Consider the following 26,646-nt stretch of genomic DNA (forward strand, 5'->3'; position numbering starts at 1 on the left):
TAGTTACATTCACGAATATTGTATTTCAGTCAGTCTGCGTACGAGCAATAATCTTATGTATATTATAAATGCAAAAGTTCGCCCGCGCTCGCATGTGTGTATGTGTGTTAGTATAATTGTTACCACATCATGCTGAAACTGCTGGACCGATTTGGATGAAATTTGGAATGGAGGCAGCTTATATCCTTAGTTAATGCATAGTGACACTGGTGGCGATGAAAAAGACTTTAGCCGGAGACGCGCAAATACCGATACTTTATTCATCCAGCAATTGAGAATTAGAACATTTTGTGACTAGTAGAAAATTCTACACATTATATGTAATCTTTATGAAACTTTTCTTGCGGATAGCCTCCAGAAAATGATGAAGGAAAAAAAATATTGCCTACTATATTTTCGATGATCATGCAGTAAAACAGTCGCATGAAGTGTTAATTTATTTCTTCTTTGCTAATGACTGTATTCACATATGGAAATCAAGGTACCAGCAAAAATATATCATTGTAAGACAAATATTTCAATAGGTATCACGTCATACACACTGAGATGCGTTAAAAACAGTTGCATCATGTATGACGTTTAAATTTATTACTTCTATTCGCACCACATTTCGCAGGGAGTATCCACATATGCCGCTGAATGTACCTACAAAAATATATATTTGTACGGTACACAGTTTCGGAATACGACGCCATAGCATTGAGTTGAGAGAACATGAAACTGCAGGGCGAAATTCACTAAAGATACTGATGAAACATGTGCAGAAATATGTGAAAATATGTGAAATGTATGTGATGTGTGCATATGCGGGCAACGTCACGGGTAGAAAGTTCATCCTAGACTCTTGAAATGATTTGCGCTAAATTTGGTACACATAAAGTTGAGGTCTGAAAAGAAATACTGTGGTCTTAAGAACTACCGACGTAAGTAGGATACCTTCATACTCAAAAACGGATGTAAATCGTGAACAAGACAGGCGTTCCAGAATTATTGATGTCTGGAATATAGACCTATATATATGTGCATCTGTTCGACTAAGCTGGAAACCTGAGATATATATGGTATTGCAGTGCTTGTGTTATCCTGAATCACATTGCATACATGTGCGTAGGAACATTGCATTGTAATCCGGAATAACGTAGGCACTGCAATCTTGTACTTTTCTGACGACACTGGGCAAGCGACTTTCAAGTAAAATGTTTCTCCTGTACTGGAATATATATAATGGATGTGCGAGTAAAGGTCGTAGACACGTGGTTGATGACATATGGAAGTTTTGCTCTAGTCGTGAGTCGTGCACGGATAGCCAAATGGTAAGGCGACCGCTCGCGATAAGCGGGAAATCCGGGTTCGAGTCCCAGCACGGCAAAAATTTTCACTATCGTCATTCCATTGTCTAGATTCGTAACTGCGAATACGTTTCATCGATAACCTGGAAAACGATAATGGCTTGCAGTTTATTTCGGTCAGTTGACACAATTTGTTGCTCAAGCGATCTAGATTATCTGTTGACAGAAGGAGAGAAAATACTTCTCGCAATCTGTGTAGTGTGTTACAGGTATATTATGAAGTCCACCTGCCTTTCCACTACTGATTTTAGCTGATTATGTATTCCGCGAACACCGTAACTCAGTTCCTGCCATTTCAGTTTTCGAGCGGTGGTTTCGTAAATTTTACTTTAGGGTCCACTGGCAGCTTCTAGCATTTCTCGCATTTAATCATTTCGGTTCGAAATATTTTTTTTTGTCGATTTATTGAGCTAAATCTGCGACGAAATCCATTCTAAAACGACTACTGCAGCATTGTTGCTTTTCACATTACTCACAATCTTGTCCGCGCCTATGTTTGTTAGATATAGATTGGATCAAATCCGAAATCTACATAGAGTAGCCTGGACCATATATTCATATTTGTATTAAAAGAAGGAGAATCGCGTTAGAATCAGTCAATAATTAACAGATAACATGTTCATAACTAACAAGTTCTACTTATATTTAAGAATTCTCTAGTCATACAGTGGATAGTAACATCCTATACCGTCACAGATTCATCTGAAACTCTAGATGAAGCCTTCCAGTTCGACTATCTTTCATGAAAGTAATGACTTTTTTCACATTTGAAAATCTTATGCAACATTGCACTTTGGTGTAAATGGGACAGTAAGAGAAGAGGGGAGAAAAGCGTAGCTTGTGTCTTCACATTCAATGTGGGAGATTTTAAACTACGGATGCTTTTATCGTGGTATTTCTCTTCGGTCATCCTCCCTCCCCACCCCCCCACCCCCCCCCCCCCCCCACCCCCTCTCTCCTGCAAAACACACACAGCCGATACGTGTTCCCTTCACGATGATCCACAGCTTTAGGTAAACTGAGCAGAATTTTCAAACGACAATTGCGATGTATCTGAAACGGAACATTTACCAAATTTGTCGTTTAACACTGGGACAAAGACTTTTGAGCCGAAAATAGATCTAAAATAGAGGGTATTTTAGAGAGCATCGGGAACTTTTAAGGAAGTCATCAAAACAAACAGTGGATCAGGGAACAGAAAGATGTAGAAGACGTTACTATCACCAGTGAAAAAGAGGGGCGCGAGTCGCGCATACAAGTATATGAAATATGGATCAAATACTGTTCTCTTCTAGTTAACAAGAGATAATAAATCTTCGAAGCTATTGTCTTAATCAACTGCCAGCTCCTGAGAATGGTTCTGTTAAACGGCTCTATAGCCCCGTTGTCTGTGTTTTGTAGAAACAGACAAACTGCAACACTTTGTCATCAGATTCTTTGCTTTGAACAATATTTTCTGTCAGAGAATAAAATCGTATAATAAATTCCCATATCAAATGAAGAAGATTACTAAAATACATCTATTTAAAAAGATAGCTTTAACGCTCTCCATCACTAAAGCGTACGACATAGTTAAAGATTATTTGTAGCACTTAGAGTACTGGTTAGAAATCAAAGGGAATAACTTCCAGCCTTGTCACATGTAAATAAGTGATCATGTTTTATTGTTTTCACAAGGAAATGGTGTCTCAAGACGTAAAATGCACGATAGTAATGTCTTGTAATCCTCCTGATATCAACATCTCATTCATCAGAGTGTTTGCTCACTCAATTGTTTAGGTGCATTGAGGTGTGTCGTTGAATATGTACCAGCATGGAAAGTTCTTTCTGAACAGACGTAAGTTGTTGGAAGGGGCACAGCAGCATCTTTACAGTCCAGGAGTCTCCATTGGGTGCCCTTATTGTGTTCGGTGATGATGAAAGGAACTGTGTTTTAAATTACGAGATGCCTGAAACAAATTGTTAAGCAAGGAACATATACAATAGGGACCAAACGAATGAGGAAATGCAGTTATTAAGACACGAGCCTCATTTTATTGAGGATGGAGTTGCTCTGTTCCGCCATTCTGATTTGGGTTTTTCGTGATTTTCCAAAATCATTAAGGCAAATGCCTCTATAGTTCCTTAACCAACGCTACGGCCTATCCTCGTAGACCACCTAATTGCATAAAGAACGTTATGCACTTTGTATGTTTTATATTTTAAGCAACTGATTTGCGTCGCATTAGCTAGGTTACGAGCTTATCCTTGGACAAGTTTTGATCTCAGAAGTTCTAGAAATTTAAGTTGTAACCTCCCCACAAAATAAAACAATATGAATAATATTCACATTTAGTGTACCCTCAAAACAGAAAAATTCCTAAACCTCTCAAAAGTAAAAAATATAATTATGTCGTTCACATTCAATGTAACCTTCCAACAGATACACTTCAAAATCTCCCAATAGTAAAATTTCGTAACCTACCAATAATACAATGTGACTAATTTCTCAATAATATTGTCGCTCACTTATAACCTTTCAATAATTGACTGTGAATTTAACCAGGTAAATTTTGGACGTCAGCAGTGCTGCGTCATGGCCCTGAAAATTCATTCTGAATAAATTGAAAAATCTTACCTCAAATACGTCGCCGGATAACGCTTATATATCTGCTCCTGTACGAAATTTTTCTGGCACAGCTCAGTGCAATGCTGGCCGATACATTTGCCATGGATAAAAAGGATTTTTCTTTGCAATAATCGGGATGACCATGGATTGGAGAAATTAGTAAATTATTTAAATTGAAATGAATGATAGTCAAAATTTACTTTTTATGAGAAAGATTATTATTAAGAGATTTTTAAAACATTTACATGGGACTTGATATAACAATACTACGTATGCGCGAGGCTGCTTTTACCTTATATTATACCGCTCAGGCACCGCCATCGCTCCCACGACCGGCCCAGCCAACTCCACACACACAACTGCTCGCTAGTAACAACTTACTCCTACTGCTACACAGTTCCTACTGCAGTCAACATTGCTCTTTGGTCTCAGATTCTCTTACAGCTTACATATCGCAGGCAGCACGTGAGCAATCCATCGAAGTTACATCAGCTCGAGTGCGCTAGCAAGAAATTCTTTAATCATGGACCTCTTACAAAGTTCTAAATTTCAGTTTAGAGTTGGAGTTTGTTACCAGTTGTTTAATTATAGCTGCGGTGGAATTTGGAATGTGACGAGGCAGTCACAAGAAAACGAAGAGAGTGGCAAAATTGGAGTAAACACAAGAATGCAGAAAATAGGACAAGATTCCTTGAAACAACGAAGGAAACAGCTAAAATGATCAGAAATACCTGGAGATATTATGACAAGTCAGTTAAAAAAAACAAACGATTTCAAAATGAAATACATTCGAAATTTCTATACGATTTTAAAAGGAAAATTAAGTAAATATTCTGCATCAAACCCGCTCTTTAAAGAGAAATATGAGACAATTAGCGCATCATAACCAAGAAAACTGTGACATTTTAGAAAATTATTTTGGAAATTTACTAAACTGTGTCTTAAATTAAGAAGGCAACACTGAGTACCTGGACTTAGATCCCCCAAAGAAATTGGAAATGGAGGAAATAATCAAATATCTCCAAAACTATAAAGCATCTGGTGAGGATTCCATCACTGCAGAACTCTGGATGTATTCAAATAACGAATGTATGAACAAGCTAACCCAAATAGCCCAAAATATTTGGTTAAGAGAAAAATCCCTGAAGTGTGGTAAACACCTTTGGTCCACCCATGCATAAGGTAGGTGATAAAACAGATGTGAACAACTACAGAGGCATTTCTCTCTTATCTGTAACACACAAAATCGTATCCAAAGCATTGATAGCTAGGTCGGAACAAAAACTTGACTCACAAATTAATGTGTATGAGTGTGCTTCTAGAAAGAACACATGATGTTCAGAGCAGGTACTCAAAGTTAATAATAAAGTCTCTAAAAAGACGCAATAAAATTTCATAATTATTTTTACTGACTCAGGAAAGCCATTGACTCAGTTGATAGAAAGTCGCTATTTGAAATGCTATTTATATTATTATCATTATTATTATCAGCTGCTTTCCATATCTGAATGGTAAGTCATTAAGACTGTCCAGTTACAAGTAAAAGAGGACCTGAAGACCCTAATCTTGCCGGAAGGAATAAAGTGAGTGATTGAAACTCATAGAAGGGTGCCACGTATGGACATCTGAATTTTGCTGCTAGATGCGGCGTATGACGCGAGGGTTGACACGATATCTGAGTTGTCTGTCACATGTATGTGTGTAATGAACATGGCAGCGTGTCTCACGTTAACCGACTCTGAACATGAGATGACTATCGGTGCAAGACGCGTGGATCAATGTGTGAAAGGTGTATGCTCAATATCACAGATAAAACGTTTCTACTCGTATAAAACTCCACCCATGACGACAACAAGCAGTGCCACAGACAGTCAACTGTGAGACAGATGGCCACCAATTTCAAGATAGGCTTGTAAAAGTTAACTTTGGATCGAACTGTCAACATAACTAGTTTTAACGTAACGTTTGAAAAAGTCGTTTTTCGTTCATTGCCCTCACGGACACATTTAAATTAATAATGTTAACGAAGTAGCCGACACTACTGGGGGTGTAACAGGCCGATCAGTAGAAACCAAAAAACGGCTGAATGTCGGGAATAGTTCGTATAATCGGAAGTTTTTTCGTGGTGGTAGGAGGGAGTGTCACGAACAACACAGTAGAAACCCTGGATAGGGAGGGAGCAGTGTGGTGTGGAAGTGCATTTGAAAGTCACTTTCGAACATATTTCTTGAATGACTCGAAAACCGTGGCCTTCAGCTGAAATGTATTCCAGTACCACATTGTATTTCGTACAGAAAGGTTCTGCTCATTTCGCCTGTGTGACTAATCATTTGCATGTTGTGAGTAAGTGAGTGTGAAAATCTTACACATGGTTTATGAAAGCCAGCCATAACATTGCGGGTTGCAAGAAACAACAGTGGAAGGGGCAACTGAATCACCCTGAATAAACTATTATGTATGTACATCTGGGATCTCCTCCCAAACCTCAGAATCGATTTAAACTACATTAGTCACATGAACAGCAGTCCTCATGGGTATCAGCACTGTCAGGTTTATAACCTCCTACCTCCAGTAGGAGCCATAATACAGACAAAAAAGTATTTTATCCAGTGCCTGGCATGTAGTCTGCCTAGTATAACTGGGAAGTTATGTGGGAACAGTATTGTTCTGTCAAATCTTCCTTTTTTTTCTGGGCAATGTAAATGTCAGGGACAAGAAATAATTTTTGGGCCTCAAACTGTAGTCTGCCCTGCATGACAGGTGTGTTGTGTTGAAGCAATATTGGCCTGGTGTATCGATGCTTTGCTTGGTGGCTTCTTCAGTGGCAACTAAGCGCGTGTATTCTTCAGTGGCAACTAAACGCCACCGATGTGTAGCCTGTCCTGCATGACAAGGGTGTTGTTGAAGTAGCGTCAGTCCGCTTTATTGAACTGTAATCCGGGGGCTACACATGCTGATGAGCATTGTTGAAGATAGGTTGAGGCAGACAGAAGAGGGGATGGGGAGAGCGAAAGGGAGCAGGAAATGGTTGGAGAAGGGGATGGAGGGGGAGATACACAAATCATGTGAAAGATGTGCAGGGGCAGAGGGCAGGTGGAAATTGCGGAGATGAATAGTGACACGGCAACGAGAATATGGTCACAGTGAGGGGGGTGAAAGATATGTCCAGAGAGAGGGGGAGGATAAAATGGACAAAAAGGGGGGAGAAGGAGATGAAAAGACAGAGAAAGTGAGGAGGTGGAGATAGAAAGAATGGGAGGACGCGCTCTACAGGCAGATGAAGAAAGATGTGATCACAGAGAGGGGGAGGAGCTGGTGTGTTCAGTGTATGTGTCCAACATATATGTAGGTGAAACCATCGGAAAAAGGCTAGTAAATAAATAAAGGGGGATGTCAGAAAATTAGCGCATGTTCAATCTCGGAAGATGTGTGTTTTAGAGTCACGAGCGCCACAGATGAGTGTCAACAAGGGCCCTATACGCAGCGCTTATCCAACTTAACAAATTTAATCCATTCTTTCAGCGGTACCTCCTACTGATAACAATGATGTCCACTGTAATTTTCAACCCCAAGCTCGTATGCAGGACTGCTAGGTTCCGTCTCAGCTTTACTTCTGTAGCTGTGTTAGGTGTACTTGGCTGCATTATGGATAAGTTTACTGATGAAGAACTGGCCTATCAGCACCTTTTTAGTATCCAACAGTGATTCGGATCTCCCGCCCAGGTCTAGTATCGATATTGATAGACTTGTCCTCTACTAAAACTACGATTAAGTAGTTCTAGCGCAGTACCTAAACGACGTACTAAAAGGTAGGATTACCATAGTATTGGTAGCATTAGTAGAGAAAGAAACATAAATGAATGTATGAGAAAGACACTTGAACCCAACGAGTTGCCTTTGTTTGTTTTGCCCATGATTAGAACTGCACATTGTTTAGCGTTAGTCCATTAAGTATTTTATATCCTTAAGAAACATAAATCGCATTTCATAAGTAAGAAAAATTAGATGATTGCTTAAGTTCTGCCCTTTTATGTAAGCAAATTGTGATGCAGGTACTGTTTACATGAACAGACATAAAAGATCTACGTAATTATAGTTGTTCTTTTGTAATCAATGGAACGTTCTTCATCATGTTGAAAGGCAAGCGTTTCCTGTTATTATAATAACTGCGAACGTTGTTTATGTTTTGTTCCTGTGAAACATGTTTTATGAATGCATGATGAAGTAACAAAGACATATTTTCTTTGTTTTTCGAGTTTTTTAGTTTCACTTACTTTGGAGGAAATTGATATATATATGCTACAAATACTGTTTCAGGTTACAAATCAACAAGTTTAAAATAAAACCTGACTGAAACATTGACAATTACACTACTTTTGCTTTAAATACTGTTTACCTTTAGTTAACAAACAGGGGGATAACTAAATAGTCCAAAATTGTTCCAAAGGTTGGTTACGTGACCGTTCATATATCTTCACTCAGTTCCAGACGGGGCACCACTTTCGGTTTTTGGGGAATCTATGTAGTAAGACGCTAATCGCTTGCGCAAACGAAACAGTCGAAATGAGGTAACGCCCGATACGTAGGCAACGCATCTAACATAGAGGTAAAGTGGTTACGATTTAATACTATGAATCCTCCGAAACACGCCATTGGTAGCACAGTCATTGACCTTTCCTGTGTTTAAGGTTTTAGATTCGGATCGCTCTCTAGACTGTTTTCTAATGCTTACAACGACTTCTCTACGCTCTGAAACTTGGTTCTGAACAACCTTTCATCTGGTGCACTCCGGTGCCATTGACCCATAGATCACCTGTTTGGTCCACCAGTCTCTGCATCACCACCAGTGCGAGTGATCACAAACAGTGTTTTATCTACGCCGAGTAGAATGGGGGACATTGTGCATGGGCTCAACGAATGCAATAGAAGAGTGACACAACGGTGCAATGTTGAGATGTTCCAACAGTGATAGTAAGTGCATCACAGTATTTTGGCACTGGGAGATGTTGCATTACTCTGTGATTTGTATTGCTTTTTGGTGAGTCGATATTACAGGCTTTTCGCTGTTGTGAAGGTATGTTCACAGAAACAGACTTAACTGGAATAGGAAACCCAAATAACTGCTGGTGCGAAAAGTAGAGAGGTTATAAAATACAGATTGGCAATAGCAAGAAAAACGTCTCTAATAAAGAGAAATATTATAACGTTGAATACAAATTTAAGAGTTAGGAATTCTTTCCTGGAGGTACTTGTGTGGAGTGAAGCCAAGTTTGGAAGTGAAATATGGATGATAAACAGCTCAGACAAGAATAGAAGCTTCTGAAACGCGGTGCTACAGAACACTGCTGAATGTTGGATTGGTGTATCGCTTAGCTGATCAGGAAGTACTGAACAGAATTGGTTAGAAATTAATTCAGCATATAATGAAGGAGATTTAAATTGGTTTTTAGTCGGTGTGCTTTACGCTTAAGCAATTCAGGTCGATCCCTCAGGCCAACGGAGTAAATACACAGTTAATGGTTAGCATTGGCTTTCTACTTTGTGATCAATTCTATCACGTTATTGATGTAAGTTACATTTCCTTCCAGAGTCTGGTGACGACCTGAACTTGCCAAGTGTTAATGTGTTAAGTCTTCAGCAACTTGTTCATATTGTGCTCCAGAACGGAATAATATGTATGTTAGTAAAAACCACTACCATAGCTGTATTTCAAGTCCTTTTATTACATCACAACCCATTTCGTTCTAAATACACATCTTCAGATAATACCGGAAGTCCATCAACAGTCACCGAATCTAATTCTCACGGAGTGACAGAAATATAACGGTGTCATGCCTTAAAAATGTCACTAGGTGATGTTCACTTAGAACGAAACTGCTAACGTCACAATCGAATTCGCCTAAATGAACATGTGCAGAGGACACCGGTAGTTCAACAACAGTCACTGTAACTTTTTGCGCCACAGCATTGGCACTTTCTGTCTGTCTATGAGAATTAATTGCGACGACTGTTGGGAAAATTACGGTGTAATCTGTAGTTCATTCAGAACGAAACCAGCTGTCGCGTAAATAAAATATCTATTAAACTGAAAATCACAAAACAGTTGTGGGGCGGCGAGTGGAGTAATTGCTATTAAATGTAGAATGTAATGTAGAAAAGATGCATTCCTGGACGATTAGCAACATATGTGGGGCGACGGGTGGAATAATTGTTATTAAATGTTCCTATTATTTATTTAATGCTGTTGTTTGCCGTTCTCAACACTGGCTCTCTAACTACAATAGGGGCATCCAGAAAGTGATTAGCAAAACGTGAAGCCTGTAATTAGAATTCCTAGTGCCCACTTCATCTGAGAAATACATTTATTGCTACAGCTTATAGCTCTGAGGAATTAGGAGATTGTCTGGGATTCATAATCAAAAACGATTCTCTCTAAAATGTTCACTATATTCTGAAAGTCACAGAACAAAATGATTCCACACAATCCAACTACCAGAGCAGTTCAGAGTCTAATGCACTGATGGAACTATAACTGTTCAGATTAAATGTTTAAGTGAATGCTCGCCATGATTCGATGATAATGTTCATCAAACGCCATGCTAAATAATAGTAGAATGTCTGTCCCATGGCTGCACGTGAAAATACGACATACGCAAACTGAAGATAGATCATTAAAGTCATCCCAGAGTTAACACTTCACTCGAAAACGATTTCATGGTTAAGCATATCCCGAGTAACTTATTACGGCATCCGGCATCCGAGGCTGCTTATAGCAATAATACCAACGCGACGCGACTCCCGGCACAGGTGGTGCGCTAATCAGCGTCTGGAGAGAACTGGGGCCTTTTCTTATATATAAAGCTGCAGTGCGGACGGCTAAGGGAACGCCTGATCAAATCCGCTCTCCCGACTAGCCGCTGGGGTAGTAATGCACCACTTTAAGTTATTGAATAAATCATTGCTTCCTTTGCTGATGACCAATGAAGCTCTCAATTTAAATGTGCAATCAGCACACAAGTAAGTAATCATAATAAAAGCCTGACGTGGCTAAGTCAAATATTTTGGGCGAGAGAATTAATTTAATTACATTGCACGCAGTAGACGAGCTCTGAACTTGCCCTTTGGAGATACGCTATCGCTATAGTTTTATAGTTATTCAGTTGAAACTTGTCACATCTTTATGATTATAGCGTATCTCCCTTCTACTTAAATTTAAACATCCTAGCTTTATTTATTCGCCTACTTAATCTATCATGCTTCCTTAATTTTAAGACAAAAATCAGAAAATCATGAATTTCAACTGAAATTTTAATTTGTGAGCTCCAGAATACTGTTTCTACTAAATTATTATGCAAAAGGAATCTAAATACAAATTTTTAAATTTCTATCTCTTTCCTGTTGCGCCAATGATTTTTACAGAAAAACTTCCAAATTTCGAAAATGGTTAAAGTTATTGAACTGATATTCAACACATATTGATTTAGTATTACTCCCGACATGCTAGAAACGATTCAGGTTATTTACTTGATTTTTAAAGTATTGCGCAACACTTATGACGTCAGAGCTAGTTACAGCGGACTAGGCTGGCACACAATGGAAAGACTGATGTAAATTTTATAAGGTGTGAGTAGGCTGCTCCCCTACACAGTGAATGATGCCGTCTGATGACTGACAAATATGTTCGGAATTACAGAAAACGCAACTCATAGGAAAACTCTCGTCGAAAGAAATCCAAAAAACCAGAAAAAGTCCAGTACCGAGAAATGCGAGAGCTATGGCAGAGTCGGAAAGGAAATAAAAAATATAAAAAACGGTGCAAAGCGATTACGAGGCAGTTCCATCGGGCGTTTTAGGACCAACGACAGTCGAAATGTCTACGGATCGTATGCAGGTGACACTGTAAGGCAGTACAGCATACAGTAGTAATGGAGTCAACTGTTGTCAGCCTGACAATGTGCACCACATATAGTCTACATGAAGTGATCCTGTGGTTTATCTACTCTGTAACCATTATACTACTCTTTTTAACGCTGTATTAAATATATTGATTATTAAATTACATGTTAATACAAAACACCTTTTATGTTTTTATCCCTACGTTTTCACAAAAATCCTTTGGCGCGGATCTGAGCAGCCCTCACAGAAATTTTAATAACGTTTACTTTGGGGGCCTTGGTCCTGGCTCATACATTGCGTTACAGAGACCAAAACAAAGCGATGGTTCTGAAAAGTAGTAGAGGAGGTGGTGCACCTGGAGCTACAAGAAACAACAACCTACAGAGGTTTGTAACCTGTAACAGATAAAAGAAAAGGTCTTAAGGTGGAACCCTGAGGAACAGTACTTGTAATACTGTAAAAGAATGTGGTGGAGTAAAAGGAGCAACGGTACTCCCACCTGCCAGGCAGCTTGTGCTCTGTCTCTAATGACTTCGTTCTCGAACGCTTTTTCTCCATAACCAAATACCATCGTGTTGTCAATCGACGCTACGTGCGATAAACTTACGATTTATCGGTTCTGTAACTATTATATTTTCTATGCAACCGTTATACGAGGGTCATTCAATAATTATAGAGACAAACTGGTCTGAGGAAAAACTGTTAGTAGGGCGAGTTTGGTACTTTTATGGCTTTAAGTTGGCATCATTGGGATGAGCCTTGATCAGCTGATGTATTAACATTGTTTTGTTTATAACCTCCAAAATACATTTCAAAATGGCGAGTCCTCTTGAAACGTCCACATTAGATGAACAACGTTCTGTTATTCGTCTTTTACTTACTGAAGGCGAGAAACCGGTGTACATACAACGCAAATTGTCTAAAGTTTATGCTGAAGGTTGTAAGAGTCGTGCCAATTTTTACAAGTTTGTAGAGGAATTCATAAATGTTCGCGACTCGGTGACTGGTACAGTTCTTAAGATGATCTGTAACAAGCTGAAGAACCGCAAAACATATGCAAGATGGGTCCCAAGGAGCTGACTGGCTACACAAGGAAACAAGGTTGAGAGTGTGCACAGGGCAAAAGGAACGTTATGGAATAGAAGGTGAGCATTTCTTCAACAAAATTTTAACATGTTATGAAACTTGGGTTCACTATAATAAGCCAGAAACAGAAAGACAAATCATGAAATGGAGGCACACTAGCTCACCTGCCAAGAAAAAATTCAAAACCCAAGCATCGGCAGGAAAAGTCACGTTGAAGGCGTTTTTGGATGTTGAAGGTACAGTTTTTTGTGATTATCTTGAAGAGCAGCGTACAATGAACAGTGAATAGTACTCAGATTTGCTTTTACACAAGGTGATGCAAGCCATGAGAGAGTGATGTCGTGGATCTCAAAGGAGAGGTGCGATTCTCCAGCAAGACAACGCACATCCTCAAATTGCTCAACTAACCCTTGAAACCATCAATAATATGGGCCGGGAAGTACTGCCTCATCTCCCTTAGTCCTGATTTAGCATCTAGCCATTTCCATTTATTTGGTGTACTGATGAAGGCAAGCCGGCCGGAGTGGCCGTGCGGTTCTAGGCGCTACAGTGTGGAGCCGAGAGTCCGCTACGGTCGCATGTTCGAATCCTGCCTCGGGCAAGGATGTGTGTGATGTCCTTAGGTTACTTAGCTTTAATTAGTTCTAAGTTCTAAGCAACTGATGACTTTAGACGATTAGTCGCATAGTGCTCAGAGCCATTTTGAAGACGGCATTACGTGGGAAGAGGTTCCAGGACAACGAGGACGTGAAAAAGTTTCTGGGAAATTGGTTCAAACATCAGGATAAAGAGTTCTTAGCAGCCAGAATAAAAAAAACAACAACTTATAGCCCGTTGGAAGAGTTTTATAAATCTTCAAGGGGATTAAGTTTAAAAGTAGTAAAAGTATTGTTTTGTAAAAATAAACGCTTTTTGCTCCAGACCAATTTGTCTCCTTAATTATTGAATGACCCTCGTATCAAAGCTATTGGCTAAATGCTGCGACTGTGCTCCAAGATGCCAGGGTGTGGCCTCTGGCGGGAAGGCTGCTCTCACCTGCCTTCCACAAGCCGAGCTTGTGCTCTGTCTCTGATGACCTCGTGGTGGACGGGACTTTTTTTGCGTTCACCAAATATCATGGTTCAGCAAAGTACTACGTGAGGTGGAGCACGTGAAGCCACAGGAAACGACGCACATACAAATCTTTGTAGCCGCGGGACGGCTACATGAGAAGGTTCTAAGAAGAACCCTGAAGAATAGTTGCGCAACCCATAATATTGTAAAAGAGCGTGGTAGAATAAAAGCTGCAACGGTGCTTCTACCTGCGAGGATGTGAAGATTGACTGAGCCCATCTTTCCACATACTAGGCCTGCGCTCTGTCGCTACTGACTTCGTTGTTCACGTTTTTCCACCCTCATCAAATACTATCGTCTACTGTAAGCGGTATATTTCCCTGAGTAACCACTGTACTGAATTTGTTGATAACCAAATTACACACTAATACCTCAAACACTTTTTATGATTCCGACGTTTCCGCGAAAAAATTCGAAAAATGTACTGTTGGACATCAACTGCGCACACAAATATTTTATTAACATAAGGAACTTCCTTCTGGCTCAGTACGTTGCGTTATAGAGGCTGGAACAAGGTGATGGTGCTGCTTAAGTACTGCGTGAGGTGGAGCACACGAAGCCACAAAATACAACGTACCTACAAAGTTTCGTACCCGCGAAACAGCTAAAATAAACGGCCTAATATTGAACCCCGAGGAACAGTACACCAAATACTTTAAAAGAACGTGTCGGAATAAAAGCTGCTACGATGACACCACCTACTAGGGTGACGACGGCGCCCATCGTTCAACAATCCATGCCTGTGCTCCGTCTATGATGACCTCATTGTTGACGGGACTTGTTTCCACGATCACCAAACACCAAGGTTCTGCGTACACGGCTGTTCAAAAAGGAAGGAACATATTTCAAACATTTATTGTTTCCAAGCTACAAAAACAACACTCTAACGTTCCTGATAAGAGAAAAGTTCAAATTTTTATGCATTCGATGTGAGGACCATGTGTTGCTCGACAGATATCGAAACGGTGGCTCATTTCCTGCTCTCTCGTTATCGAATCCACAGCTTGAACAATGCGATGTCGCAGTCTTTCAAGAGTGTATGGCATTAAGAGGGGGGGGGGGGGGGGGGTAGGGGAGATAAAAATGCGGTGTTTTACGTATCCACACAGATATATAGAGACCCGAGAGGCCACCAGCAATGAAGTTTGTTATGCATGAGGAGGAACTATGGGCCTCATGGAAAAAGGGTGATCCAGCTGAGTCATGCAGTTTGACTGTCTGATCACGTGGTGTGGCTATTAATTGCATGCGTTGATCACGTAGGCTGACGTGAGTATTCATGAACTATACTTGACCTATGTATCTGGAACATCTTAGGTGATAAGAAAGTTAGTAGACCGGGATACAATTAAATACTTAGCTTTAATTCAGCATCAGCGGTGAAAGTCGATATTGGCTTTGTACAATAATATTTACAAGTGCAGTTTTAGACTGAACTGCGAATACTTCTTTACCATTCTGATTGCTTCACACATATAGATCAATTATCAATTCATAAACTGTAGGTAGCGCCTGGCTAGGTCGTAGCTACTGAATTTGATGAAGGCTATGCTAACGAGCGTCTCTGCAAATGAGATCTCTGGTGTTATAACAAGTGAATCATTCCTATTAACGTCGGCTGTAGAACTGGGGAGTACGCTAGCTTGTCTCTTAAGACCAGCCGAGTGGCGGTGCACGGTCTGCTAGCGTCGACAGTGGCGACACGTGGGTCCTATGTGTACTGACGGACCGCGGCCGACTTGAAGCCTACAATCTAGCAGGTGCGGTGCGCTGCGGTGACACCACAAAGTTCATCTTCTGCTCCTTCTCTTCCAATCCAGCTTCGTGGAATGGTGTCATTCGGGCAACGTCGGACGTGCTTGCGAGTTATCACGTGGGAGTTACTTAAAGGACTGAGTTTTTATGCTCCCCATGTCCGACAATCTTGAAAGTCTGCGACACCGCATTGTTGAAGCCGTGGATTCGTTAACGAGAGACCAGCTGCTTCGTGTGCCGCAGAAAATGAGGCACCGCTCCATGCATCTTGAGTACAACGCGGTGCTCACATTGAATGTACAAAAATTTTAACTTTCCAGGAGCGCTGGAATTGTGTCTCTTTGTAGTTTCTAAGCAGTAAATGTTTGAAATATATTCCTTCTGTTTGAATAGCGTTCTACTACGTGATGTGCAGCAGGTAAAGCCACAACAAACAACACACATACAAAGTTCTGTACCTGTGCAACAGCCAGTAGAGGAGGACCTAACATGGAACCCTGAGGAACAGTGCTCGTAATAAAAGAACATGCCAAAGTAAAGGCCGCGACGGTGCTAGGAGCTGCAAAAGTGACGCAGCCCATCCTTACACGATACGAGATAGTGCTTCATCGCTAAAGACCTCGTTGTCGACGGGACTCTTCCATGATCAGCAAATATCGTGTCCGCCCCTGGTAGCTGAATGTTCAGCGCGCCGGAATGTCGTACCTAACGGCCCGGGTTCGATTGCCGGCGGGGTCGGAGACTTTCTCTGCTCAGGGACTGAGTGTTGTGGTGTCCTTCTCATCATGATTTCATCCCCACCGACACGCAAGTCGCCGAAGTGGCGTCAACTAGAAAGACTTGCACCAGGCGAACGGTCTACCCGACGGGAGGCCCTAGCCAGACGGAATTTATTTATTTATTATCAAATATCACGGTCATACAAACTACTACTTGCGGTTGAGCGCGAAGAGCAACAACAAACAACGCACGTAGAAAACTCCTTAACAGTGCAACAACTAAAAAAATGGCCTTAGAGTTCGTTTTACTGTAAAAGAGCGTGGCGGAGTAAAATTTGTGACGGTGCTCCCACCTGCCAGGGTGTGGCCTGTGGCGCGAAGGGTGAGGGAGCCAAGTGAGGGGGCGGACGGGCTGCGAAACGAGGTTTTGGCGCGCGGCCCGTGGCTGGAATGCGCGCGCCCGCGGCCCGCGGCGCGTGGGCGAGGCGCTGGGCCTGTGAATGGGCCCGCAGCCGCAGCGGCAGGCGGCAGTGGATGAATGAGCGTGCGGGCGCGGCCGGCCCGGCTGGGGCCACGCCGCCATATATGCGCGCCGCCAAGGCTGCCTCCCACTGGGACCAATGGACCCCACTTCCGGTGCGGAGCTCTGCCGCCCCGCGCCACCGTCTCTCCTCGACACTCCACTCCTCTCCACTCGGCTCCGCGCCGCGAGTGCCGCAGATAACGAGCCGACAAAGGGCCAGACACCTTGCACCCGCTCGGCCCAGCCCTCCGCGCCGTCTGTACATTTCTCACGGCCGGATTAGTCCCGACAGGTATTCTGTCTGGGAGGCCAGAGCCCGTGTACCTTCCCAAATAATGCTCACCGACATGCTACTACAATACTAGCCACGTTTACCGTTCCAGAAGCATTTGAAGGTGAAAATATCTTACCAGTATCAACGAGTACCTTTCCTGTACCATTATATCGTATTTATCGAACAAATAGAATATCTCCCTACCTCTGACTCTGCTGTTCTTCTGTGCGTGCTACAGACCGAAGAAAGTTTTAATGCTTCTCTCCATCCTAGTCAACGTTGTGCAGACCTCTTATTCGTTGCATAATTTCTGCAGTCTCCAGCTACTTGAACATGTTTACTACAGTCAAGCCTTGTTCTAACTTCACAATTTTTAACCTCCACCTCACTCCATTACATCTACATCTACATCTACATGATTACTCTGCAATTCACATTTAAGTGCTTGGCAGAGGGTTCATCGAATCACAATCATACTATCTCTCTACCATTCCACTCCCGAACAGCGCACGGGAAAACGAACACCTAAGCCTTCTGTTCGAGCTTTGATTTCTCTTATTTTATTTTGATGATCATTCCTGCCTATGTAGGTTGGGCTCAAGGAAATATTTTCACATTCGGAAGAGAAAATTGGTGAAATTTCGTAAATAGATCACACCGCGACGAAAAACGTCCTTGCTTTAATGACTTCCATCCCAACTCGCGTATCATATCTGCCACACTCTCTCCCCTATTACGCGATAATACAAAACGAGCTGCCCTTTTTTGCACCCTTTCAATGCCCTCCGTCAATCACACCCGGTAAGGATCCCACACCGCGCAGCAATATTCTATCGACGAACGAGTGTAGTGTAAGCTGTCTCTTTAGTGGACTTGTTGCATCTTCTAAGTGTCCTGCCAATGAAACGCAACCTTTGGCTCGCCTTCCTCACAATATTATCTATGTGGTGTTTCCAAGTGAAGTTGTTCGTAATTTTAACACCCAGGTACTTAGTTGAATTGTGACATCCTTGAGAATTGTACTATTTATCGAGTAATCAAATTCCAACGGATTTCTTTTGGAACTCATGTGGATCACCTCACACTTTTCGTTATTTAGCGTCAACTGCTACCTGCCACACCATACAGAAATCTTTTCTAAATCGCTTACCTTACTAGACGGTAAATTACAGCATCATCTGCGAACAACCTAAGAGAACTGCTCAGATTGTCACACTGGACTCGCATTCGGGAGGACGACGGTTCAATCCCGCGTCCGGCCATCCTAATTTAGGTTTTCCGTGATTTTCCTAAATCGCCCCAGGTAAATGCCGGGATGGTTCCCATCCTTCCCTAATCTGATGAGACCAGTGACCTCGCTGTCTGGTCTCCTCCCCTAAAACAACCCAACAACCCAGATTGTCACCCAGGTCATTTATATGGATCATAAACAGCAGAGGTCCCAGGACGCATCCCTGGGGAACACCTAACATCAGTTTTACTCGATGATTCGCCGTCTATTACTACGAACTGCGACCTTCCTGACAGGAAATCACGAGTCCAGTCGCACAACTTAGACGATACCCCATAGATCCGCAGCTTGAATAGAAGTCGCTTGTGCGGAACGGTGTCCTTTCCGGAAATCTAGAAATACGGAATCAACTTGAGATCTCCTGTCGATAGCGGCCATTACTTCGTGCGAATAAAGAGCTAGCTGCGTTGCAGAAGATCGATGTTTTCTGAAACCATGCTTGACTTGTCACAGTCTGCCTTATCAACCGAATCTCTTACTTTATTCAACTGGTGCCATACACTGATCTGCCAGAACATCATGACAATCGTCTACTATCCATTTAAACTCATCCAGGCGATAGCAACGTCACCTACCGAGGAAAGACGGCACTACGGTGAACGTAGAATCAGTGAGCGTGCTATCCACGTGTAGAATGAGGAAGAAGCGCGAGGTATCTGCGTTTGACTGAGGGCAGATTGTGATAGCCGAGAGACTCGGCACGAGCATTTCTAAAACTGCACGACTTGTGGTGTTCCGGGAGTGCTGTGGTCAGTGTCTTCAACACATCTTGAAGTTAAGATGAAACACACCCAGACGCCTTGTGTTGGGCGGCCACCCCTCATTACAGATGTCGAACGTCGTAACCTGGCCAGACTAGTAAAACAGGACTGGCGGCGAATTGTGGCGAAAATAGCATCAGACTTTAATGCTGAGCAGAGTACAACTGTGTCTGATACACAATGCACCGAACACTATTAAGAATAGGCCTCCGCAGGTAACGACTCATGCTTGTGCCGAATTTAACGCCACGACATCGGCATCTACGACTGAAACGTGCGCATGACCATCGGCCATGGACGTTAGAGGGCGGGAATCTGTCGTCTTCCAAGGGAGCAGCTCCTTGACTCCTGTGTGGAGACAAGCTGGCGGCGGCTCCATTGTGTTCTGAGGAGCATTCATGTGGGCACCCAAGGGTCCAGTGGAGCTCGTGCAAGGCACCATGACGATCAAGGGGTATCGTATACTGCTTGCAGACCTTCTACACCCCTGTATAACAATCATGTGTCACGACGTCAGTGGCATTATTCGGCAAGATAATGCGCCATGTCACTAGGCCAGAAGTGTGTCGGAGTCATTCGACAGAAACAGTGTCGAGTTTCAATTGATGTGCTGGCCCCCGCAACTCGCCAGATCTGAACCCGATCGAACACATCTGGGATGCGATTGAAAGTGGTGTCAGGGCTCATCGCCTCCATGCCAGAAATTTACGGTGATCAGGTGGGTATTAAGCAGGTGGTCACAATGTTCTGGCTAATAAGTGGTTGTTTGTATTTCATCCAATTCATTTCAATAAGTCTTCATTAGTTATCCGATTTATACACCTAATCTTCTGCAATGTCGGGCCTGATGGTTTAGTGTGTACCAGAAAACCGAGAAGTCGCTTGTGGACGGAGTGGATTAGTGTTTAACGCCCCACCAACAACGAGGTCATTGGAACACAAGCTCTGATTAGGTTAGGATGGGGAAATAAATCGGTCGTACCCTTTCAAAGGAATCATCTCGCCATGCTGATGCGACGTTAAGCCCCTGATCTTCCTTCTTTCACTTCTTTCTAATCTACGAAGAAATAGGACAACTGTTAATTATGCGATACTTGCTGAGAAAAGAGTCGAATTTGTTAAGTTTGAAAAAAGTTGTTAGACCATTATTGACTCATGTCCGTTGAGGCAGTCCTGCTCTGGACTACCTGAACAGATATGACTTAATAATGGTCTAACAACTTCTAACTTGATAATGACATAAAAGCTGAAATCTGGGTAGTACATAAGATAAATATAATAGTACACACTCAAATGGCAGTTTACTCTTTTATAAAGTATTCTCAATGCCGTCAAAAATTTTTACAGCTCAAATCGTTTTAAAAGTGTTTTGAAACAGTCAGCGTAGTCCCTTTTTGAAAATGCGGTTAGTATTGCAGTATAATTTTCTTGAATATTATTAACTGCGTCATAACGCTGTCCTTTCATTACCAACTTCAATTTGGGCAACAACCAGACGCTGGGGCCAAATCCGGTGAATACAGTGTGTGATGCAGGACTACGGTCCATCTGATGACCAAAAACTCGTGCACAGTCTTCGCTTTGCGGGCTAGGTTATCGACGTGGAGGAGCAAGTACGAAACTGTCTTTCGGTATTCGGATCGAATCCGACGAATTATCCTACACAAACGTTGGAGGGCTCAGAAAACCTGATGTTGCCTCTCTGCTCCATTTCCCGACGAGTGTCAGGTAGGAACTGTTAATTCACGTCCGGGATGCCCGCTGCAGCAATACGAGCACTTTGACTTTTTACAGACGTTTTTGAAACTACGATGGTATCACGCCATGAGATGATATTGCAGTTATAAATTTCACACAAGCAGTCTTAATGGAATTGGGACACACTGTGTATATCCAAATATCTTGTGCTTGTTGTGTTAACCTGTAGCTTCCACCTGTAGCCTATTATCAGACTTACTATTATCAGACTACTGTTGTTAGTAAGCACCAACCTAATAACAGCCTACTCAACAGAACACATGATCCACCACTGTAGTAAACGTACAAGATGTATAAAAAAGAATCATACGATTAAAAAATACGTAACTATTATGCCATTTGGGATACGTGCGTGAACAACGTACTGTGGGGAAGAGGAAACCCACCAGTCTTACATTGTTCCCGCTAGACAGTGTGCGCCCACTGCAGTTCTAGTGACAATAAAAAGCGTTTTGTGTTCTATGTTTTGCGCAGTGCAGGTCAGTAATACCTGTTCAGCGTGACTTTCGTATTAGGTATCGTGTGGACTATCCTACAGCGCAGAGCATTAGACGGTGGCATGAACAATTCCGAGAAACAGGTCGTCTGTGTAAAGGCAAATCGCCGGGCCGTCCCCGAGTGTCTGACACAGGCGTCGAACGCAACCGCCATAGTTGCACAAGGAGTCCGCTGAAATCCGTTCGGCGTGCAGCTCGACAGCTCAGCATGCCCCTGATCTCCGTGTGGCGTGTGTTGCGTCGACGTTTACACATGAAACCATACAAAATTCGGCTACTCCAAGCTCTTCGTGTAGGTAACAGGCACCAATGTGTAGAGTTCTGCTCAAAAATGGCTCTGAGCACTATGGGACTTAACATCTGAGGTCATCAGTCCCCTCGAACTTAGAACTACTTCAACCTAACTAACCTAAGGACATCACACACATCCACGCCCGAGGCAGGATTCGAACCTCCGGCCGTATCGGTTGCGCGGTTCCAGAATGAAGCACCTAGAACTGCTCGGTGATACCGGCCGGCTGGAGTTTTGTAATTTCGTTCTTTGCACTATGGAGGACCACAGTTTTTTTTTTCTACGCTTAGTGTTTAGTGACGAAGCAACATTTAATTTAAATGGAAAGGTGAACTGTCAGAATGTGAGGATATGGGGGTTCGAAACAAACACATGAAGTCGTATAACATGGGAAGGACTCACCAAAATTCGATGTGTTTTGTACAGTTTCGCGGGAAAAGGTGTATGGTCCATTGTTATTCGCCGAGAATACTGTTACAGAAAGCATATATCTCGAGATGCTTGAGAACTTTTTTTTTATAACAGTTGGACACGCATTCGAGCGATTTCATTTTCCAACAGGATGGGGCACCGCCACACTGACATCTGGGATTATAAAAAACTCTGTTTATGTGACTCCGTTACCAACAACAATGAATGAACTGAGCCATGCATAAGAACTGATGTGGAGGCTGTAACTCAAGACATGATCGGTGCAGTCTGGAAACAATGTGAATAACGTACTGACATATGCCTTGAATCTCAGGAGTGGGCGGGGCATATTGAAGCCTTTGAAGAGGTATAGGAAGAAAAACTTTTTGAGTTCCCCGTTCATCAAAAAACAAAATACATTCTATATGTTTATTAGTTTGAGGAATATAGGAGTGCCAAATGGGATGATTCTTTCTGATACACCGTGCATATTCGTTGAGCAGCCACTTGATACTGCAAACTTTCGAGCTAGATGACACAGAGCCCCACTAGCAAAATTAATTTTTTGTGGTATAAAAATTCCACTGTGTCTCCTGAGGATTACTGGAATGAGGACACGCAGGAAAAAATTGTATCTTAAACAAAGCTGCTTATGCATTACGGTGCAGATTGTAAGTAGGCTGTTTAGGTTTTTATGTTGGTAACGCCACGTAGCGCTCTATATGAAAATCACTGACTGTGCTGTGTGAAGGCTGTGGTTGGTTTGCGTTGTTGGAGTATATGTAATGTTGGGCAGTTGGCTGTTAACAGCGCGTAGCGTTGCGCAGTTGGAGGTGAGCCGCCATCAGTGGTGGATGTGGGGAGAGAAATGGCGGAGTTTTGAGAGCGGATGATCGGGAAGTGTGTCCATCAGAGACAGTAAATTTGTAATATTGGATATCATGGACTGATACATATATTATGACTTTTGAACACTATTAAGGTAAATACATTGTTTGTTCTTTATCAAAATCTTTCATTTTCTAACTATACCTATCAGTAGTTAGTGACTTCAGTAGTTAGAATCTTTTATTTAGATGGCAGTGGTGGCGCTCACTGTATTGCAGTAGTTCGAGTAACGAAGATTTTTGTGAGGTAAGTGATTTGTAAAACGTATAGGTTAATGTTAGTCAGGGCCATTCTCTGGTAGGGAGTTTAGTGTTGATCAGAATAGGTTTAAATGGTTCTGAGCACTATGGGACTTAACAACTATGGTCATTAGTCCCCTAGAACTTAGAACTACTTAAACCTAACTAACCTAAGGGCATCACACAACTCCCAGTCACCACGAGGCAGAGAAAATCCCTGACCCCGCCGGGAATCGAACCCGGGAACCCGGGCGTGGGAAGCTAGAACGTTACCGCATGACCACGAGCTGCGGACTCAGAATAGGTAAAGACCGATATGTCTGAGTACGTTCAGTTCTGCTCAGCTGTTTGAAAATCAAATAATGTAAGAGGTTCATCAGCATAGTAATTGATTAATTTTTCTAAGGGGACGTTTCAAGGTGTTTATACGTACAGTTAAAGATCCTTGTCTCTCAACCAAGGACAACGGAAACACTTTTCGTTCATTCACAGGTGTCTGAGACGTTGGGCGTCTACGTTCTCATTGAGGCGACTACTTTGGTTTTGGGTGGTGGGCTTCTTCTGCAGAATTAATGTCGACCAGTTTCGTGTGTGTTTAAACAGGTTTGCACCGAGAGCACGTGGGCAGTGTTTAGCATAATATCGGCCATTCATCTCCCGTGTCGCCGTCAGCGGAGACTGGCAGAGACGGCGTCGGTAGCGGCGACGGAACAGCGGCGGCCTAGCGCCCTCTCTCCTCTCTCATTGTATGCAAATCCCAAATAGGCACGTGAACGATTCGCCGGAGACATTCCATGAAAGTGACTTCTTACCATTTTTCTCAGTCGCGAGCTGAACAGAACATTAAGAACTACCCCTGAAACGTCTTTTCTAGAAAACACAACAGTTTTATCAAATTACAAAAATTGCTGTCTTATCTGGTAGCACGAAAACGCTTCGATGTCGTCGGAATTTCTGCCCGAATACTTTGACTTTCTGCTGTATGAGGTGAAATTTCATTAGCGTGCCCGGCCGCTGTGGCCGAGTGGGTCTAGGCGCTTCAGTCCGCAACCGCGCGGCTGCTACAGTCGCAGGTTCGAATCCTGCCTCGGGCATGGATGTGTGTGATGTCCTTAGGTTAGTTAGGTTTAAGTAGTTATAAGTCTAGGGGTCTGATGACCATAGATGTTAAGTACCATAGTGCTCAGAGCCAATAGCAGTAATTCTGTAAGGACTCAGCACACAAGTAATACTCGTTAATCACTCTAACCGTGTGTACACACTGTAAGTAGGCTGTTTAGGATTTTTTATTTGTAACACCACCTCTGTATGAAAATCACTGGTTGTGCTGTGGGCAGTCGGTGGCTGGTTAGCATTGTTGTAATACTCGCCATTGTAGCGTTGGGCAGTTGGCTCTTATCGGAGCGGAGCATTGTGCAGTTGGAGGTGAGCCGCCAGCAGTGGTGGACGTGGGGAGAGAGATGGCGGAGTTTTGAAATTTGTAAGAATGGATGTCATGAACTGATATATATATTATGACTATTAAGGTAAATACATTGTTTGTTCTCTATTAAAATCTTTCATTTGCTAACTGTGCCTATCAGTAGTTAGTGACTTACGTAGTTTGAATCTTTTAGTTAGCTGGCAGTAGTGGCGCTCGCTGTATTGCAGTAGTTCGAGTAACGAAGATTTTTGTGAGGTAAGTGATTTGTGAAACGTATAGGTTAATGTTAGTCAGGGCCATTCTCTTGTAGGGATTACTGAAAGTCAGATTGCGTTGCGCTAAAAAAATATTGTGTGTCAGTTTAAGCACATTCGTGTATAATTTTTCAAAGGGGACGTTTCAACACAATAATCCTGCTCTCTGCTACGAGCTCACCGCCGATCATATCGGGGATGTGGTAAACCACGACTTGCACCAAGAGTTTAGGGAAGCTCTGTATGAGAACACATTCACGCAGCTTCAGACACTGCTCCAAGTTGTGCCTTCTGGGAACCAACGGGGCAGATATCTCTACGTTAAACTTAGCCTGGTGTGCCGTACCTCCATTGCTCGGCCAGTTTACTCTTCTTATCGGCCCTGAAATATACATTTATTACCCATACGACCCGTCAAATCCATTACGCTTGGTCGATGGTGCTTCCTGGTTCCTTGTGACACGCAGTCTCTGCGGTGTTCGACGTTCTACCGTGCCTTCCCCGACCAAACAGGGCAGGGCAGCTCTACAGCAAACAACACCTGACGTACCGCACTGCGGCAAATCGGGCAGCACTCTCTTCTTAATAGCTGTCGACTCAATCACGGCTGCCAAGGGAAGCGGGCAAAGCCATTCAGCCTGCTAGTTCGGCGGCGCCTCCAGGTTGCCTGTGCCTTCTGATGTATCCTCTTTTGTGATGCCCAACGTTCTGCCTTATACCGCGATCTCTCTCTTCGGCTCCAGAGAGGGCGCTGTGGACTGTGGCGCCCGATGTCACCGCCGTCACGTTGCAATGATGGCGCCGACACAGCTCTAGTTGCGGGAATTTTGAACTTGTCGCTGACGGTGACGTCTAGTGACGGTGCATCTACCTGGATGTGTTTGTTGACTTGGGAGAACTGTGACGACTTACAATTTTGCTTTGTGTTGCGTCGTGATAATTTGGCTAACGACCTTGCAGTAACCAGATTTAGTAAGGATCAACATTTTTATTGAAAAGTAAGATCATAATGCAGGTCGAAGGCACATTGTACACCCGATCTGAGGCGAAAAAACATACTTCTTTCATGCTGACCATTATCCAGAAGCTTAAATTTGGTTTCTTTTTGTTATCCTGCCGTCAGGAGTGCTCAGTTACACACATCTTTGGGGTGCAAAAATGTTATAGCGACTATTTATTTGTATCATGATGTATTTGATTGGGTATTAATATGCAGCTGGAGCATATGCTAGCGAGGCGCATTCTAGCTTGTGTTGTTTTTGACTTGTTTGTATTGTTTGTACCTGTAACTTAAGGGATTTTAATAAGAAAATTTATATTGCGTGTGGAATTTTTCTTTTTTTTCTTTTTCTTTTTTTATAACGTGTGAAGAGATATTTTTGTGCTCACGACAATCCACTCTTGTTAAATTTGTGACAGCTATAGTTCACTGTGTAGTAAGCAGATTATGGTTATAATTCTTTTATCCTGCTCATCTTCATAGCTGAGTGGTCTACGAGACAGGCCGTC

The sequence above is a fragment of the Schistocerca gregaria genome, chromosome 3 (assembly GCF_023897955.1).
Source record: "Schistocerca gregaria isolate iqSchGreg1 chromosome 3, iqSchGreg1.2, whole genome shotgun sequence".
Taxonomy (NCBI): Eukaryota; Metazoa; Arthropoda; class Insecta; order Orthoptera; family Acrididae; genus Schistocerca; species Schistocerca gregaria.